Genomic DNA, 7,500 nt, shown 5'->3' with positions numbered 1-7,500 from the left:
CAGTAGTTGTAGTAGTAGTAGTAGTAGTAGTAGTCAGTAGTTGTAGTAGTTGTCAGTAGTTGTCAGTAGTTGTCAGTAGTTGTAGTAGTTGTAGTAGTTGTTGTCAGTAGTTGTCAGTAGTTGTAGTAGTAGTAGTAGTTGTCAGTAGTTGTCAGTAGTCGTAGTAGTAGTAGTAGTAGTAGTTGTCAGTAGTTGTCAGTAGTTGTCAGTAGTAGTAGTAGTAGTAGTAGTTGTCAGTAGTTGTCAGTAGTTGTAGTAGTTGTCAGTAGTTGTCAGTAGTTGTAGTAGTTGTCAGTAGTTGTCAGTAGTTGTCAGTAGTTGTAGTAGTAGTCAGTAGTTGTAGTAGTTGTCAGTAGTTGTCAGTAGTTGTAGTAGTTGTCAGTAGTTGTCAGTAGTTGTAGTAGTTGTCAGTAGTTGTCAGTAGTTGTCAGTAGTTGTAGTAGTTGTCAGTAGTTGTCAGTAGTTGTAGTAGTAGTAGTAGTAGTCAGTAGTTGTAGTAGTTGTCAGTAGTTGTAGTAGTTGTCAGTAGTTATCAGTAGTTGTCAGTAGTTGTCAGTAGTTGTAGTAGTTGTCAGTAGTTGTAGTAGTTGTCAGTAGTTGTAGTAGTTGTCAGTAGTTGTCAGTAGTAGTAGTAGTAGTCAGTAGTTGTAGTAGTTGTCAGTAGTTGTCAGTAGTTGTCAGTAGTAGTAGTAGTTGTCAGTAGTTGTCAGTTGTCAGTAGTTGTCAGTAGTAGTAGTTGTCAGTAGTTGTCAGTAGTTGTTAGTAGTTGTCAGTAGTAGTAGTTGTCAGTAGTTGTCAGTAGTAGTAGTTGTTAGTAGTTGTCAGTAGTTGTTAGTAGTTGTCAGTAGTAGTAGTTGTCAGTAGTTGTCAGTAGTTGTTAGTAGTTGTCAGTAGTAGTAGTTGTCAGTAGTTGTCAGTAGTTGTAGTAGTTGTCAGTAGTTGTCAGTAGTTGTCAGTAGTTGTAGTAGTTGTAGTAGTTGTCAGTAGTTGTAGTAGTTGTCAGTAGTTGTCAGTAGTTGTCAGTAGTTGTAGTAGTTGTCAGTAGTTGTCAGTAGTTGTAGTAGTTGTCAGTAGTTGTCAGTAGTTGTCAGTAGTTGTAGTAGTTGTCAGTAGTTGTAGTAGTTGTCAGTAGTTGTCAGTAGTTGTCAGTAGTTGTAGTAGTTGTCAGTAGTTGTAGTAGTTGTCAGTAGTTGTAGTAGTTGTCAGTAGTTGTCAGTAGTTGTAGTAGTTGTCAGTAGTTGTCAGTAGTAGTAGTAGTAGTCAGTAGTTGTAGTAGTTGTCAGTAGTTGTCAGTAGTTGTCAGTAGTAGTAGTTGTCAGTAGTTGTCAGTAGTTGTCAGTAGTTGTCAGTAGTTGTTAGTAGTTGTCAGTAGTAGTAGTTGTCAGTAGTTGTTAGTAGTTGTCAGTAGTAGTAGTTGTCAGTAGTTGTTAGTAGTTGTCAGTAGTAGTAGTTGTCAGTAGTTGTCAGTAGTTGTTAGTAGTTGTCAGTAGTAGTAGTTGTCAGTAGTTGTCAGTAGTTGTAGTAGTTGTCAGTAGTTGTAGTAGTTGTCAGTAGTTGTAGTAGTTGTCAGTAGTTGTCAGTAGTTGTAGTAGTTGTCAGTAGTTGTCAGTAGTTGTCAGTAGTTGTTAGTAGTTGTCAGTAGTTGTCAGTAGTTGTCAGTAGTTGTCAGTAGTTGTAGTAGTTGTCAGTAGTTGTAGTAGTTGTCAGTAGTTGTCAGTAGTTGTCAGTAGTTGTTAGTAGTTGTCAGTAGTTGTCAGTAGTTGTAGTAGTTGTAGTAGTTGTCAGTAGTTGTCAGTAGTTGTAGTAGTTGTCAGTAGTTGTCAGTAGTTGTCAGTAGTTGTTAGTAGTTGTCAGTAGTTGTCAGTAGTTGTAGTAGTTGTCAGTAGTTGTCAGTAGTTGTCAGTAGTTGTTAGTAGTTGTCAGTAGTTGTCAGTAGTTGTAGTAGTTGTCAGTAGTTGTCAGTAGTTGTCAGTAGTAGTTGTCAGTAGTTGTCAGTAGTTGTAGTAGTTGTCAGTAGTTGTCAGTAGTTGTTAGTAGTTGTCAGTAGTTGTCAGTAGTTGTAGTAGTTGTAGTAGTTGTCAGTAGTTGTCAGTAGTTGTAGTAGTTGTCAGTAGTAGTTGTCAGTAGTAGTTGTCAGTAGTTGTCAGTAGTTGTCAGTAGTTGTAGTAGTTGTAGTAGTTGTCAGTAGTTGTAGTAGTTGTCAGTAGTAGTTGTCAGTAGTTGTCAGTAGTTGTCAGTAGTTGTCAGTAGTTGTAGTAGTTGTCAGTAGTTGTCAGTAGTTGTCAGTAGTTGTAGTAGTTGTCAGTAGTTGTCAGTAGTTGTAGTAGTTGTCAGTAGTTGTAGTAGTTGTCAGTAGTTGTCAGTAGTTGTAGTAGTTGTCAGTAGTTGTCAGTAGTTGTCAGTAGTTGTAGTAGTTGTCAGTAGTTGTCAGTAGTTGTCAGTAGTTGTAGTAGTAGTAGTAGTAGTCAGTAGTTGTAGTAGTTGTCAGTAGTTGTAGTAGTTGTCAGTAGTTGTCAGTAGTTGTCAGTAGTTGTAGTAGTTGTCAGTAGTTGTAGTAGTTGTCAGTAGTTGTAGTAGTTGTCAGTAGTTGTCAGTAGTAGTAGTAGTAGTCAGTAGTTGTAGTAGTTGTCAGTAGTTGTCAGTAGTTGTCAGTAGTAGTAGTAGTAGTCAGTAGTTGTAGTAGTTGTCAGTAGTTGTCAGTAGTTGTCAGTAGTAGTAGTTGTCAGTAGTTGTCAGTAGTTGTTAGTAGTTGTCAGTAGTTGTTAGTAGTTGTCAGTAGTAGTAGTTGTCAGTAGTTGTCAGTAGTTGTCAGTAGTAGTAGTTGTTAGTAGTTGTCAGTAGTTGTTAGTAGTTGTCAGTAGTAGTAGTTGTCAGTAGTTGTCAGTAGTTGTTAGTAGTTGTCAGTAGTAGTAGTTGTCAGTAGTTGTCAGTAGTTGTCAGTAGTTGTAGTAGTTGTCAGTAGTTGTCAGTAGTTGTCAGTAGTTGTAGTAGTTGTAGTAGTTGTCAGTAGTTGTAGTAGTTGTCAGTAGTTGTCAGTAGTTGTCAGTAGTTGTAGTAGTTGTCAGTAGTTGTCAGTAGTTGTCAGTAGTTGTAGTAGTTGTCAGTAGTTGTCAGTAGTTGTCAGTAGTTGTAGTAGTTGTCAGTAGTAGTTGTCAGTAGTTGTAGTAGTTGTAGTAGTTGTCAGTAGTAGTAGTTGTCAGTAGTTGTAGCTAGTTGTCAGTAGTTGTCAGTAGTAGTAGTAGTAGTCAGTAGTTGTAGTAGTTGTCAGTAGTTGTCAGTAGTTTTCAGTAGTAGTAGTAGTAGTAGTATGTCAGTACTAGTAGTAGTTGTCAGTAGTTGTTCAGTAGTGTCAGTAGTAGTAGTTGTCAGTAGTTGTCAGTAGTTGTCAGTAGTAGTGTCAGTAGTTGTTAGTAGTAGTATTCAGTAGTTGTAGTAGTTGTCAGTAGTTGTTAGTAGTTGTCAGTAGTAGTAGTTGTCAGTAGTTGTCAGTAGTTGTAGTAGTTGTCAGTAGTTGTCAGTAGTTGTAGTAGTTGTCAGTAGTTGTCAGTAGTTGTCAGTAGTTGTAGTAGTTGTCAGTAGTTGTAGTAGTTGTCAGTAGTTGTAGTAGTTGTCAGTAGTAGTTGTAAGTAGTTGTCAGTAGTTGTCAGTAGTTGTCAGTAGTTGTAGTAGTTGTCAGTAGTTGTCAGTATTGTCAGTAGTTGTAGTAGTAGTAGTAGTAGTCAGTAGTTGTCAGTAGTTGTAGTAGTTGTCAGTAGTTGTAGTAGTTGTCAGTAGTTGTAGTAGTTGTCAGTAGTTGTCAGTAGTAGTAGTAGTAGTCAGTAGTTGTAGTAGTTGTCAGTAGTTGTCAGTAGTTGTCAGTAGTAGTAGTAGTAGTCAGTAGTTGTAGTAGTTGTCAGTAGTTGTCAGTAGTTGTCAGTAGTAGTAGTTGTCAGTAGTTGTCAGTAGTTGTTAGTAGTTGTCAGTAGTTGTTAGTAGTTGTCAGTAGTAGTAGTTGTCAGTAGTTGTCAGTAGTTGTCAGTAGTAGTAGTTGTTAGTATTTGTCAGTAGTTGTCAGTAGTAGTAGTTGTCAGTAGTTGTCAGTAGTTGTCAGTAGTTGTCAGTAGTAGTAGTTGTCAGTAGTTGTCAGTAGTTGTCAGTAGTTGTAGTAGTTGTCAGTAGTTGTCAGTAGTTGTCAGTAGTTGTAGTAGTTGTAGTAGTTGTCAGTAGTTGTCAGTAGTTGTCAGTAGTTGTAGTAGTTGTCAGTAGTTGTAGTAGTTGTCAGTAGTTGTCAGTAGTTGTCAGTAGTTGTAGTAGTTGTCAGTAGTTGTAGTAGTTGTCAGTAGTTGTAGTAGTTGTCAGTAGTTGTCAGTAGTAGTAGTAGTAGTCAGTAGTTGTAGTAGTTGTCAGTAGTTGTCAGTAGTTGTCAGTAGTAGTAGTAGTAGTCAGTAGTTGTAGTAGTTGTCAGTAGTTGTCAGTAGTTGTCAGTAGTAGTAGTTGTCAGTAGTTGTCAGTAGTTGTTAGTAGTTGTCAGTAGTTGTTAGTAGTTGTCAGTAGTAGTAGTTGTCAGTAGTTGTTAGTAGTTGTCAGTAGTAGTAGTTGTCAGTAGTTGTTAGTAGTTGTCAGTAGTAGTAGTTGTCAGTAGTTGTCAGTAGTTGTTAGTAGTTGTCAGTAGTAGTAGTTGTCAGTAGTTGTCAGTAGTTGTAGTAGTTGTCAGTAGTTGTAGTAGTTGTCAGTAGTTGTAGTAGTTGTCAGTAGTTGTCAGTAGTTGTAGTAGTTGTCAGTAGTTGTCAGTAGTTGTCAGTAGTTGTTAGTAGTTGTCAGTAGTTGTCAGTAGTTGTAGTAGTTGTCAGTAGTTGTCAGTAGTTGTAGTAGTTGTCAGTAGTTGTAGTAGTTGTAGTAGTTGTCAGTAGTTGTAGTAGTTGTCAGTAGTTGTAGTAGTTGTAGTAGTTGTAGTAGTTGTCAGTAGTTGTAGTAGTTGTCAGTAGTTGTCAGTAGTTGTCAGTAGTTGTTAGTAGTTGTCAGTAGTTGTCAGTAGTTGTAGTAGTTGTAGTAGTTGTCAGTAGTTGTCAGTAGTTGTCAGTAGTTGTCAGTAGTTGTCAGTAGTTGTCAGTAGTTGTCAGTAGTTGTAGTAGTTGTCAGTAGTTGTCAGTAGTTGTCAGTAGTTGTTAGTAGTTGTCAGTAGTTGTAGTAGTTGTCAGTAGTTGTCAGTAGTTGTTAGTAGTTGTCAGTAGTTGTAGTAGTTGTCAGTAGTTGTCAGTAGTTGTCAGTAGTAGTTGTCAGTAGTTGTCAGTAGTTGTAGTAGTTGTCAGTAGTTGTCAGTAGTTGTCAGTAGTTGTCAGTAGTTGTCAGTAGTTGTAGTAGTTGTAGTAGTTGTCAGTAGTTGTAGTAGTTGTCAGTAGTTGTAGTAGTTGTCAGTAGTAGTTGTCAGTAGTTGTCAGTAGTTGTCAGTAGTTGTCAGTAGTTGTAGTAGTTGTAGTAGTTGTCAGTAGTTGTAGTAGTTGTCAGTAGTAGTTGTCAGTAGTTGTCAGTAGTTGTCAGTAGTTGTAGTAGTTGTCAGTAGTTGTCAGTAGTTGTCAGTAGTTGTAGTAGTTGTCAGTAGTTGTCAGTAGTTGTCAGTAGTTGTAGTAGTTGTCAGTAGTTGTAGTAGTTGTCAGTAGTTGTCAGTAGTTGTAGTAGTTGTCAGTAGTTGTCAGTAGTTGTAGTAGTTGTCAGTAGTTGTCAGTAGTTGTCAGTAGTTGTAGTAGTTGTCAGTAGTTGTCAGTAGTTGTCAGTAGTTGTAGTAGTAGTAGTAGTAGTCAGTAGTTGTAGTAGTTGTCAGTAGTTGTAGTAGTTGTCAGTAGTTGTCAGTAGTTGTCAGTAGTTGTAGTAGTTGTCAGTAGTTGTAGTAGTTGTCAGTAGTTGTAGTAGTTGTCAGTAGTTGTCAGTAGTAGTAGTAGTAGTCAGTAGTTGTAGTAGTTGTCAGTAGTTGTCAGTAGTTGTCAGTAGTAGTAGTAGTAGTCAGTAGTTGTAGTAGTTGTCAGTAGTTGTCAGTAGTTGTCAGTAGTAGTAGTTGTCAGTAGTTGTCAGTAGTTGTTAGTAGTTGTCAGTAGTTGTTAGTAGTTGTCAGTAGTAGTAGTTGTCAGTAGTTGTCAGTAGTTGTCAGTAGTAGTAGTTGTTAGTAGTTGTCAGTAGTTGTTAGTAGTTGTCAGTAGTTGTCGTTGTCAGTAGTTGTCAGTAGTTGTTAGTAGTTGTCAGTAGTAGTAGTTGTCAGTAGTTGTCAGTAGTTGTCAGTAGTTGTAGTAGTTGTCAGTAGTAGTTGTCAGTAGTTGTCAGTAGTTGTCAGTAGTTGTCAGTAGTTGTAGTAGTTGTAGTAGTTGTCAGTAGTTGTAGTAGTTGTCAGTAGTTGTCAGTAGTTGTCAGTAGTTGTCAGTAGTTGTAGTAGTTGTCAGTAGTTGTCAGTAGTTGTCAGTAGTTGTAGTAGTTGTCAGTAGTTGTCAGTAGTTGTCAGTAGTTGTAGTAGTTGTAGTAGTTGTCAGTAGTTGTAGTAGTTGTCAGTAGTTGTCAGTAGTTGTAGTAGTTGTCAGTAGTTGTCAGTAGTTGTAGTAGTTGTCAGTAGTTGTCAGTAGTTGTCAGTAGTTGTAGTAGTTGTCAGTAGTTGTCAGTAGTTGTCAGTAGTAGTAGTAGTAGTCAGTAGTTGTAGTAGTTGTCAGTAGTTGTAGTAGTTGTCAGTAGTTGTCAGTAGTTGTCAGTAGTTGTAGTAGTTGTCAGTAGTTGTAGTAGTTGTCAGTAGTTGTAGTAGTTGTCAGTAGTTGTCAGTAGTAGTAGTAGTAGTCAGTAGTTGTCAGTAGTTGTCAGTAGTTGTAGTAGTTGTCAGTAGTTGTCAGTAGTTGTCAGTAGTTGTAGTAGTTGTCAGTAGTTGTAGTAGTAGTCAGTAGTTGTAGTAGTTGTCAGTAGTTGTAGTAGTTGTCAGTAGTTGTCAGTAGTTGTCAGTAGTTGTAGTAGTTGTCAGTAGTTGTCAGTAGTTGTAGTAGTTGTCAGTAGTTGTCAGTAGTAGTAGTAGTAGTCAGTAGTTGTAGTAGTTGTCAGTAGTTGTCAGTAGTTGTCAGTAGTAGTAGTAGTAGTCAGTAGTTGTAGTAGTTGTCAGTAGTTGTCAGTAGTTGTCAGTAGTAGTAGTTGTTAGTAGTTGTCAGTAGTTGTTAGTAGTTGTCAGTAGTAGTAGTTGTCAGTAGTTGTCAGTAGTTGTTAGTAGTTGTCAGTAGTAGTAGTTGTCAGTAGTTGTCATAGTTGTCAGTAGTTGTCCAGTAGTTGTTAGTAGTTGTCAGTAGTAGTAGTTGTCAGTAGTTGTCAGTAGTTGTCAGTAGTAGTAGTTGTTAGTAGTTGTCAGTAGTTGTTAGTAGTTGTCAGTAGTAGTAGTTGTCAGTAGTTGTCAGTAGTTGTTAGTAGTGTCAGTAGTAGTATGTTGTCAGTAGTTGTCAGTAGTTGTCAGTAGTTTGTAAGTAGTTGTCAGTAGTTTGTCATTAGTTGTCAGTAGGTTGTAGTAGT

The 7,500-nt window shown here is 37.5% G+C and overlaps 1 protein-coding gene across 6 annotated transcripts in view; it reads right to left on the bottom strand.

The window, feature by feature from the left end:
- sugct (succinyl-CoA:glutarate-CoA transferase) overlaps positions 1–7,500 on the bottom strand; it is a 73,432-nt gene that overhangs the window by 65,313 nt on the left and 619 nt on the right. The gene's annotated exons all lie outside the window — the stretch shown is intronic.

The sequence above is a fragment of the Sebastes umbrosus genome, chromosome 21 (assembly GCF_015220745.1).
Source record: "Sebastes umbrosus isolate fSebUmb1 chromosome 21, fSebUmb1.pri, whole genome shotgun sequence".
Lineage (NCBI taxonomy): Eukaryota > Metazoa > Chordata > Actinopteri > Perciformes > Sebastidae > Sebastes > Sebastes umbrosus.
This window is presented reverse-complemented; position numbering and strand designations above follow the sequence as displayed.